Source organism: Nansenia antarctica (genome assembly GCF_963989245.1).
Source record: "Nansenia antarctica genome assembly, chromosome: 14".
Lineage (NCBI taxonomy): Eukaryota > Metazoa > Chordata > Actinopteri > Argentiniformes > Microstomatidae > Nansenia > Nansenia antarctica.
In genome coordinates this window covers 27,134,139-27,145,873 of record NC_137684.1, presented here as the reverse complement: position 1 = coordinate 27,145,873, position 11,735 = coordinate 27,134,139, and positions in this window count along the sequence as shown.

The window sequence follows — 11,735 nt, the reverse complement described above, 5'->3', positions numbered from 1 at the left end:
CCCCAAATGCTGACACTGTATCATACATTATGAACTTTGTTCTGTAATCTACAAGTTGCCCTTACAATTTACCCGTACCCTTGCCTGCAGTTGCGGACTCAGTCTGTTTGAAGGGCAGCGGGGACGGAAAGAAAAAAAGGGCACCTACTGCACAACATGGGACCCCATCAGTGCACATGGTCAAGTTTAGACCATTGGAAGGGCAGCCATTAGGGCACATCCTATAATTTCGCCACTCAAAAGGGCACTTTAGTGCAAGGTTTTTCAAGTTTAGAGACAAGTTTAGAGACCTCTAATTTTCGCCACTCAAAAGGGCATTTTTGCCACTCAAAAGGGCACTTAAGAGAGACGTTTTTCAACCGTGGGGGCACCAGGAGGGGCGGTCGCTATCTATCAGTCTTAATCTATCTTTATGCAACTGGCCCCTGGTCTCAGGAGGGGGGGGGGCAGCCTGGGCCGAATGGAGGGGGGGGGGGGGGGGGCAGTTGTTGGAACCCCCTGTTGCTAATGTGAGCCAAGGTGGAGCTGCTGGCATGGCCTCAACCAGTGGAAAGGTGCCATGGCCCACTCCGGACTAGAGTTCTGGAGGTCCAGGGGTCTTCTGGTTTTGCAAGGACTTGGCTGTGTGGGGGGCGTCGACAGGAAGGAGTTCCTGAGTTGTACTGTAAGCAGTTGTCCCTGAAGGTGTGTGTGTGGGAGTGCCAGTGGCCATCATGCAAAGTTGTCACATCCAGGGGTGAGTCACTACGTCACTACGAATTAATTGCATGTGCAGATCGCCTTATTATTGCTGTGGATGCTCTCTGCAACATTTTAAGAAGGGGGTTGCAAATAGACAGCTGAGCAGAGGAGGCACAGAGTCCAAACTACTTTAATTATTCTACTGAAAATATTGGGTAAGTTAAATTTCTTGAGTAACAACATTGTATCAACTTGTCTTTACATGACCATTTAGTAATTGCTTTGTAATTACATAATAATTTAATTTAACTGTTTTTGTTCTACTTCACTCTTTTAATAATTAAATAAATACAAATCAGTTACTTTATGACTATGTATCATCAATCTATGTACCGGTAGTTGTGTATGCTACTGAGAATGTGAAGACCAGTCACAGTGAATGAGCACTTTGCTGTTACAGTGTAGATGCATTCCTACTAACACACTAACTGTGTTGTGTGATTTGCATCATCTCTGTTTTGTTTTTCTATTTGTTTTTCTTCTTGTTTTTTGTCCTGCTTAAAAATAAATCTGTGCAGTGTCCTTGAGTTTGAGAAAGGCACTTTTAAATAAAATATATTATTATTATTATTATTATTAGTAGTAGTATTCTTCTTCTTCTTCTTCTTTTTTTTCTTCTTCTTCTTCTTCTTCTTCTTCTTCTTCTTCTTATGATCATTATTGTCTCTCAAAATATTTGGAGCCATCGCCTCTTTGTTTCCAGTAAGAGGGTAAACTCTCTCTCTCTCTTCTCTCTCTCTTCTCTCTCTGTCCATCCCTGTTGACCTAGATTCAACCAAGCCACGGTGCTCTGCAATCCCATCCTCCTCTGAGAGCAGTGTCACAGATATACATTGTAGACGGCAACATGATTTATTTATCACATGGAAAATTAATGACCGGATGGACCTCATGACCACCTGGGGTTCACACAGCACCTCAGATCAGACGTCTCTGTTCCATCAGTGAGGGCTTTCTGCATTTGTGAACATACGAAGCAAAGCCAAACCTTGTCATTTGTAATGGTAACACTACACATTTCACATTGTTTAGTGATGAGTGGCGAGAATAACAGATTCAATATCACGTGTGGCTTAAAGGGGCAAGCCGGGATTGGCACATACATGTTTTGACTTCTAAATGTATGATATATAGCCATTGAATATAACTTGTACTTCATGACCTTAGTTCAGCTCTTATCTCAATTATATTAAAACCCAAAGTATAGGGTTATTATACTTCAGTGTTTGTAAACAATGTCATTGTTGTCATAAATAAACACTGTATAGCTTCAAAACATGGTTGATCTCATGGATGTTCGGTCCTTGCATCCGCAGCTCAGTCTATGAATATGAGAGTGGTTCAATTTCTCCAGCCCCGTCCCTCGGCTGTACAAGAAAGTGGCGGGGAGACTGCTTTGTTGTTCTTTGAATCCCAGATTGCCCCTTTAACTTTGAATAATTGCCCAAAAGTATTATCTTAAACTATGGCTACGATGTACAACATAATAGCTGCTGTAGAATGTTTGTGCAGAATGTATACAGTACATGAAGTGGTTCAGATCAAAACACCTGATTAAACAACTAACTCAGGCTTAGCTAGTTCTGTCACATCTAGATTACGGTGCAGTCACCTGGTCTAATACAACACAAAGTAATTTGCACAAGCTACAAGTAGCCCAAAACAAAGCAGCTTGTATAGCTCTGAATTGTCCATATAGAACAGGTGGCATGGCAATGCATAATCAACTCACCTGGTTAAATGTCAAAAGTAAATTACATCACTCACTGTATTATTTTTTTCTTTGTTTTGTTATGAAGTTGTCTTCAACTAAAAATGTAAATGTAAAGAATAGAGCTACTGTATGTACTGTATGTATGTTTGTATGTATGAATGTTATGGAAGTGTATTGTCTGTATTTAAGTGTTTAAGATGAAAAATTGTTTGAAAGTATTGTATGAGGACCCCAGGAAGAATAGCTACTGCATATTTGCTGTATCTAATGGTGGATCCAAACAAACAAACAAAACAACCAGATTCCAGAAGACTATTGTTGTATGTCACCTGTCACTCAAACAGTTTTGTAATTAAGATTTGACCAAATTACTCTTGGAGATGAGACATTTTCAAAGGGATTATTCCCCAGTGAAATAAAAAAAAAGGTCTGCTACTTATTCAGTCATGAAATTAAATGGAAATAAACAGGCAATTTAGTGTCATTTAGAAATGACACAGGGACAAGTGTAGTTTTTAGTGTGTGACTAAATCTGTGTGTAACGTTTTGGCATATTAAGCAGACCCGTGTACGTTGCAGATAAAGGAAGGCAGAGGCAGCGTAGGTAGCCGTACCGAACAAACCAAATAATATTCACTTAATGAAGGGCAGATAAAACGTGGGGTAGCTGGTGAGGCGCGAGGCACTAGGGGGTCCTGTAGGGGTCACAGGTCACATAGGGGTCCTGTAGGGGTTAGAGGTCAGAGGTCACATAGGGGTCCTGTAGGGTTAAAGGGTGCTCACTGGAGCAGCTACAGCCGTGCGGTGATGGTGATGGTGAACTCCAGGCCTAGTGAGGAAGAGCGCCGCCCTCAGTGCCCTCATGTCCTCTGGGCCTGATATGAGTTGAACTGTGTGGGCTGCTGGATGTACGCCAGGTTCTTGTGGTCCGTCCACACTGTAATAATATATGGTAAATGGTAAATGGACTGCACTTATATAGCGCCTTTATCCAAAGCGCTTTACAACGGCCTCTCATTCACCCGTTCACACACACATTCACACACCAATGGCGGCAAGCTACCATGCAAGGCGCCGCCCTTGGTGCCACCTCACTAGAGGGCGCTTCTTTTTTTAGCCTGCCTCCTACACAGAAAAACTGCAAAACAGCTTTATACTATCTTATCCTGAAGTGATTTTGAAAATGTAAGGATACTGGGGTGGTAGAACGGATATATCTAGAAAAAATCATGAAAGGAGGGTCCTGAAATTTGATCGAGTGCAAAGATAGATTTTTTCTTTTTACTCACGGGGGTCAACGTGACCCCTCACGGCTCTTCTAGTGTTAATTGGTGATAAGTGCGTGATTATGGCACCACAGTGGACAGCCGGAAGGAGGTACCTAGGGAGCAGCACTAGGACGTGTGAACCCTTAAGATGAAGATGCCACTGAAAGAGTGATGACTGACTAAAGTCTGAAAGCCGAAGGATGGAGTTTTTAGAGGAGGGAAAGAAATGTCCAGTTAAGAAAATTGGAACACTAACAAGCCCCCCTCCGCCCACCAGCCTAAGGCTACAGTCATCCCCTTCTACAAGCCCCCTACGCCCACCAGCCTGAGGCTAAAGTCATCCCCCTACAAGCCCCCTACGCCCACCAGCCTGAGGCTAAAGTCATCCCCCTCCTAAGATTTCCACTTCCCCCCTTGTGCTGTTTCTCCTGTGTCTAAATGTTTTTATTATATATACATATATATCAATACAGTGATGCTAGAAAGTATGTGGACCCCTTGTGCAATCATAGATTATTTTTGTTTTTACCATGAAATCTTTATTTAATCAGAACCGTGTCTTTTTTATCTGACATGACATAACAGGTTTATATTTACCAATTCCATTATGTTGGTTTAGAGGGAATCATGCGTGTGGTAGGAAAACAAAATTATATAAATTAAATTATATATAATTAAATTATTAAATTATTAAATTATTCATTTTGAATCAATAATTCCTGTCAAAATCTTCACTGTATCTGTCAAATAAAATGAAAAATATGAGTGGGACAAAAAAAAACAAGCAGCATGCCTGCCAGTACAGAGGAGGAGGCCGTGCTTAGGTGTGAAACACAGTGTGCTGACAAGGTCCACATTGCTCTAAGATTCTTCTTGTGTAAACCCTGTCATGAGTCCATGAGTACAGCCTAAGTCCTCATTATCCCACTCTGTAGGTGTCTGCTGAAGCCTCTGTCCTCTCCGCCAGAGATGGGATCAGGTACGGCAGGTGTTCCTTCAGCTGTCGGAGTTCAAGAGTATATCCAACATAACAAGCAAACAAGAAAAATAAATGGTACATAGGGACATGAACAGCTTTACTTGTGCAGTTGTGTGAAGCACAAGGGGTTGTGCATTGTGAATAGTAGCTTTAAGACAGTTTATCTAGCAACATCAAAAGGGCAATTTTTCAGATAATGCAGGGAGAATATTGAGTTTGACATTTAGGAATAGGCATTGGGATCCGCTATTTCTTACGCATTTCAATCTTCTAAAATCTTCACCCTGTTATCAATCTTCAAAAAGCCTGTAAGCGGGGGAAAAAACATGACACGACCACAAAAATATAACTTGTATCAGTCTCCATGTGTTGGCTAAATGGGATTAAAGTCAATCACTGTATCAGGAGCAGATCATCTTTCTTTTTGAAATCATTTCAGATATCTCAGCTCAGGGATATTACCAGTTGTACAACTGATTACATGCTACTGTTGTAAACTGGGCCGTATCAACACTACCAGGGTGTTCCCTCCTATTCGATTAAAAATATTAATGGAAATGATTTGAGACAGCAAGGCCCAGTTGTTCAAAACTTTTAATCTGGATCAGAATGATCCTGATTCTTTTTTTGCTATCCAGGATCAGATCGAGCTGGCTGATTTCCTCCCTATATGACTCAGAATCAGCCAGATAGATCTGATCCTGGATTGAAAGTTTTGAACAACTGGGAACCAGAACATTATTGCTTGCTATACAATTGAGATGCCATTCAATTGTTTTTCTCCATGTCCGTACCATTGCATTTGTTGGATTACAAGCCCCAGCTGGCCCATAATTTTCATGGCAAAATCATTGATATTATATACAAATACTTAACTGGTGACCACCCAATGGATTGCACTTATATAGTGCCTTTTTTTGCTGCTCCAAAGCGCTTTACAACAGCCTCTCATTCACCCATTCACACACCAATGGCGGCAAGCTGCCATGCAAGGCGCTGGCCCGCTCACTGGGAGCAATTTTGGGGTTCAGTGTCTTGCCCAAGGACACTTCGACACTTCGCCGGGGCTCGAACCGCTGATCTGCTAACCTTGTGATCATTAGTCGGCGACTCTACCTCCTGCGCCTACAGCCGCCCCATTTACTCCTGATTAAATATAACCACTGCATTAACATTCGCATGTTACTGATCTCATTCAACTATTACACTCTCGATGGTCTCCGGACATCACTTTGGGTACTTTGGTTAGTAATGAGGGTCTTGGACTTCCGGTATAGTGTTAACATCATCTAAATAATTACCTGCATGGACTGTCACTGAATAAAACATGATGGTTGTACAGGTTGAAGTTATTTCTGGTGGCAGTATGCAGAATCTGTGCCTCTGAACCTGACCCAATCCTGATTAATCTTTCATATACTGTATGTAAATGGCACACATCCTAGCTCCACATCCTCTTAGGAGGAAAGGCTGCTCTGTACATTTTCTTTACTCTGCAAATCTGTTGGATCTGGTAACTAGTACTAGAGCATTCCCATTAGTAATTGAGGTTTACCTTCAGGGAAAATACCCTCCAATCAAATATTGAGACATTGCAGCATATTGTACAAGTTGAGTGCTTCATAAATAATGACAGCATTTTCTCCTTAATTACCTTGGATCTGTTGCATAAATCTGAGGGTGTAATCAACCATTTTAAAACCTTTTTATAGCCGGCATGCAGGTATTTTATGATCAGCTGTTTGTTTATTGTTGTGTTGCGGTTGCTCATGCCAGTTTGGGGAAATTAGGCCATGTTTTATAACAGCTCACCACTCACTCATCCTGCCATGTTCATTCTGTGTGTGTTGGCTGACAGCAACAACATCCACAGCATGAAAGGAAGTCTAACTTACTCGCGCAGATGTGGAATATGCCAGGGAGGAATAGTAGAGGTAGAAATCGGAGGACAGACTCATTGTAAAATATGGTACTAAATTTGTCGAATGAAAAGTGTCCTTCCAGCCACCTAATCTGTGTGATTTCAGAGCTATAGATCCATACCAAGGCCATGTCTTTGAGGAGTTAATAACATTATTAGAAATGATCAGAAAAATAACATTGGAGCACATGCAGAGTTAAGGAACTCCAGAGATTATTAAAATGATATACGGTAATTAATATCATAATAATAATTTGGCCCTTCTTTCTTCATTTGAATTCCTTTTAAAACTTAGACATGTGTTTTGTTGACCTCACATCATAGAGTAATGTGTCCCATGTTACAAAATAGGTGTCGTCACAGATGACATTGACATTATCTATTATGTCACAGTGCACACTTTGTCCTTGTTTATCAATACAAAGTTGGTCTATGGTGATGCATTGATAGCCCACAGCCATTGGCTTGGAATGACAGGAAACGGAAATGAACCTAGCCTACCTGTCCTCAAAAAGATCTCTTGAATTTGACAGAAGACAGCAGTACAACAGTGAGGATCAGTAAACTATCTCACACAGAGACGCCATGTAGTCCTTCATCCTCCCCGACTCCCACCCACCCCACTGTTTCTTTTCACGGCTTATGGAATGAAATTGAGATTACCGGTATGTTTTACTGAATTGGCTTGCTTAATAATTCAACATTCATATGAAGAAGGACATCTGAATGTGTTTGTGTCAGAAAAGCTGTCTGGATGAGGATGTAACGGGCCCTGAAAAGCCTTTTCACACTTGCAGGGTACATTTCCAGAATGAGAAGCTGTAGTAATGTAATTAACTCTAACTGTAATGGCCATTCTGAGAGCATGACCTTAATTATTCTCAAGTCAAAAACGATGGGTCTGAGCGGCTTAACACTAGATCGGCCGTGGTGGGGCCATTTGACCCCTGTGAGTAAAAAAATAACTCTACCTTTGCACTCGATCACATTTCAGGACCCACGTTTCATGACTTTTCCTAGATATGTGCGTTCTACCATCTAGTATCCTTACATTTTCAAAATCAAGCTAGTATAAAGCGATTTTGCTGTATTTCTGTGTGTTTCTGTGTGTTTGCGCTAGTATTTGGCTGCCATCTTTTTTTTCCAAGGCTGCAATTCTCTTCCATATCAGCAGAGGGCGCAGAGGGACACACACTGTGATGCATGTGCTACATGCATTAGATTCAGTGAATAAGATTGATATTTGTAACATAATGTGTTACATAATGTTACATAATATGCCATCCAGCGATCATTGTGCGTCAGGTCAGTACACAGCTTCTCAACATTCAAAACATGTCCCTTGTTTCTTTAGCGGTACCAATAAAACATGGTGTGTTGCTGAAAATGGAAACTCTAATGATTTATCATTACTTTTTTACTACTGTTTTCATTTCACACTATTGTCTCAGCAATATATTTGCTCTAGAAAATGTCACTAAATAACCGTGTTGAATCATTATGATTCACTGGCAGTCTGTGGGTGCACCTGCTAAGACTCAGACCTTTCAGACTGAATTTGCTGTTCCAAAATGTTTGGGATGTTTCTGAGCGTCTACCCCTACCCACTTGCATGTTTTTCAGTGCTGGAAGTCCACCTAAGCAACGGAAGCCTTTGTGTACAGTTCATTTTCAAAACAAGTGATAAACAGTTGAATTTGGATGGAATTTATACCTCTAGTGATATGTCAGTGAAATATAATTAGTTTTACAGTCTGATACATGAGAAAGGTCAAATGGCACTGATGGTGCCAAAATGTCTCCAAATGGCACAATTTGGTTGTCCGCCTAAACATACCTGTACTAAAACAGGTACAAAGTTGCACTGGCTCACATTACTAGCATCTAATTTGGCACAAGTACTCATCAGACCCTGGAGTACTGATTTCTAGATGATTTGGGCTCATTCAGTCAGGTTTCCAAGCTGATATTCACTCTAAAAGCTGGGGGGGTTTTAGGCGGAGAGTGAATTTGAGATTTTTCACAATGTTCTAGCTCTATTTACTCTGACACAGTAACATATATTTTGATTCTGACAACTTCTACAGCCACCCCACAGGTATTAGCTTTCATTTGATACCAAGATTATCATTTATAAATCGGTGAGATTTGACCCGAACACGACAGGAGGGTTAAGTTTGTAACATATATTCTAATGATTTTTCCTAGTAAACATCCTGCTTGACATAATAGTCTGAGTTTTGTTTGGGGGATGTGACGATCCTTTCCGTGTTCATGTTTCCGTGAACATTCCCAAAGTACATTCTCAACCATGCAGTTTCCTTCGCAAGTTTCAAGGCCATGCAAGTCAGTGAAAGTAGTGAAGTAGTGAAGTAGTGAAAATGATTGACAGATTAATTGGAGAAGTTTGTACTGTGTAGCCAATCACGCCACCGGGTAGCGTGGGTCGGTCCTCGCCCTTGGTGGCAGCTGGCAGGGTAGTTTAAGGACATCATTCAGAATATGAATGATATCCATGGCAGAGGGTTTTCTGTCACAGTATGAATGCACAGCTGCTGGTAGTAGAGGTTGTGAAGAAGTGTCATTTTAACTGTCTCCGCTGACTCATTTGATTGAGTCAACTCTGTGTTGATGTTTATCTGTACATTTCCAAACTAAATAACAGTTGCACTTTGGGTACAAAAACCTTGTTGTACGCTAGTTTTAAGGTCATGTAAGTAATACATTCGCTGGATAAAAAATGAGAAAATGATTATTGTTTCAGTTAGAAGTAGTCTGCATTGAGCGAAACATTGAGAGGTATGGTGAGGAGAGGAGAGAGGTTTAGACACACCGAATTCAATTGCCATTGCAATTTCCATGGCAGTAAAAAGAGGGCGCAATCCTGCATATGGTGCCTTTGAAAGCGTATATCAAAAATTGTTATCTTTCCAATAGGATGGCAGATGGTTTTTGCGGTTGAACAGTCATCTCAGGAGATGGGTCAAGGAAGAAAAGGAATCCGTCGAAATACCAGATCACAACTGCTCACAATGGCTGTAGGTCCTCTTTCAAGCTTCCTTTGGAGTAGATAGTACTGGTTGTAGCGTAGGGTTAACATCAAAGGGGGTCACCGCAGCTCAAAGTGGCTACGCTAACAGCTGTCAAGATCTCAGCTAAACAGATTTGTCATGCCTCAATCGCCCCCCTCAGAACTGCCATACCTCATAGAGTAATGTTTGTGTTTGTACTGTAGGCCATGCTCTCTCTTCCTTCCCCTCCCACGCTCCTACCCCATAACATTAACATTTCATACAACTTAGGAGAATCAAGAGCAGAGATGGCACATCATACACACACGCGTGCGCACGCACACACGCACGCACGCACGCACGCACGCACGCACGCACGCACGCACGCACGCACACACACACACACACACACACACACACACACACACACACACACACACACACACACACACACACACAGACACAGACACAGACACAAACAGACACACACACACACACACACACACATGAACACACACACACACACACACACAGACACACACACACACACACATGAACACACACACACACACACACTTAGACTAATTCTTTTTTTACACTTTAAAAAGGGTGCCTGAATGATGTTTAAAATCCTGACACATCTTGGGAGGGGAGAATCCAAGGAGGCATGCAGATAGTCTTGGCCAACTGGGTCCATTTCTGGACAGACTAAGATCTGTAGACTGAGGTCTGTCTCTGTTTGTGCCGGTTGATATGCCTGCACAGGGGCAACCCTCTATCTCCAGATCACTTTCAACTGTAAACGACGGACATGACATAGCAATGCCTCCACCACTTGTCATCCATCTGCTAGCAAACCATTTCATTTACATTTTTGGGCATTTTACCAGATGCTTTTATCCAAAGCGACGTACAACAAATACATATGTCTAACTAAGTGAATCATCTGTCCATCAGTCATCGCAAGAAAAGGTCATCTATGCTCGGGCCAGAGGCCAATGGCAGTCTAGAGTATCATCACTGTCGTTTTTAAAAATGGGCTGGTGGTGGAGGTAGTAGATGTGGGGGGTATGTTGCTGGGCTTCCATTGTTTCGCCAGCAAACGGCCTGCATTGTATGGTCTATGTCTTAACCCTGTTTTCATTGTTACCCTAGGCCCTAAGCACACTTACAATGTTCTGCTTTTACCTTAACAATAGCAGCTTTGTATAAACGGGAGTCGATTTAGGGGGCTGAGAATGCCATGAATAGAATATACAGTAGTATGTGGAAAAGAGAGAGAGAGAGAGACAGTGTCTTACTTTTTTTTTTTTTTACCTCCTTTTCTCTTAACGGGTCAGTGCAGCTTATGATGACTTACTCTTCCATAACAGTGTGAGGTGGCTGAGGAAGGGAAGGGCCCTGGAGAGATTCTGGGCTGTCAGAAAAGCCCTGGAGATGTTCTTGTCAGAACAGTAGAATGCCGAAGCCAGCCAGTACTTGGATTGTCTGCAGGATGATGATGACAACTTGGAACGTGTGTTTTTTTTGGGGTAGACATAACATCTAATCTGAATGAGTTCAATCTCAAGCTCCATGGCCGAGGCAACACAGTGTGTGACCAGTGGTGTAGTCTACGTTATACGCAGGACCACGCCGTATGCCCACTAGGAAAGGCCAAGGATTTCCATTAACCACTTAAAAATGTGTGAGGATACGCACAGCGTTTTGTGACAGAACTTTCACTTTCATTCATAAAATTCACCCCGTCTGTGTTACGAAGCACTTGACTTTTGGACCATTGGGACTGACTATAGCGTCATAGACCATCAAAGGGGGGAGATGCGACATGAAATATGTCAAAATGCAGCACTCTCATGCACAGATCAGCCATATAACATAATGTTATGTATAACGTTAGACAGGGAGCGCAGATTTCTTTTTATGGCGTTCCGAAATGAACGATATGAGGCTGGAAGGGAAAAATCACAGTATACCCACTAGAAACAACTAGACTACACCACAGTGTGTGACCTAATGGCAGCAGCGGTGGTACGCTCCTTCGAAAGGCGGTTGGAGATCTTCAACAGTGACATTTACAGAGGAACGTCTCCACTTTCCA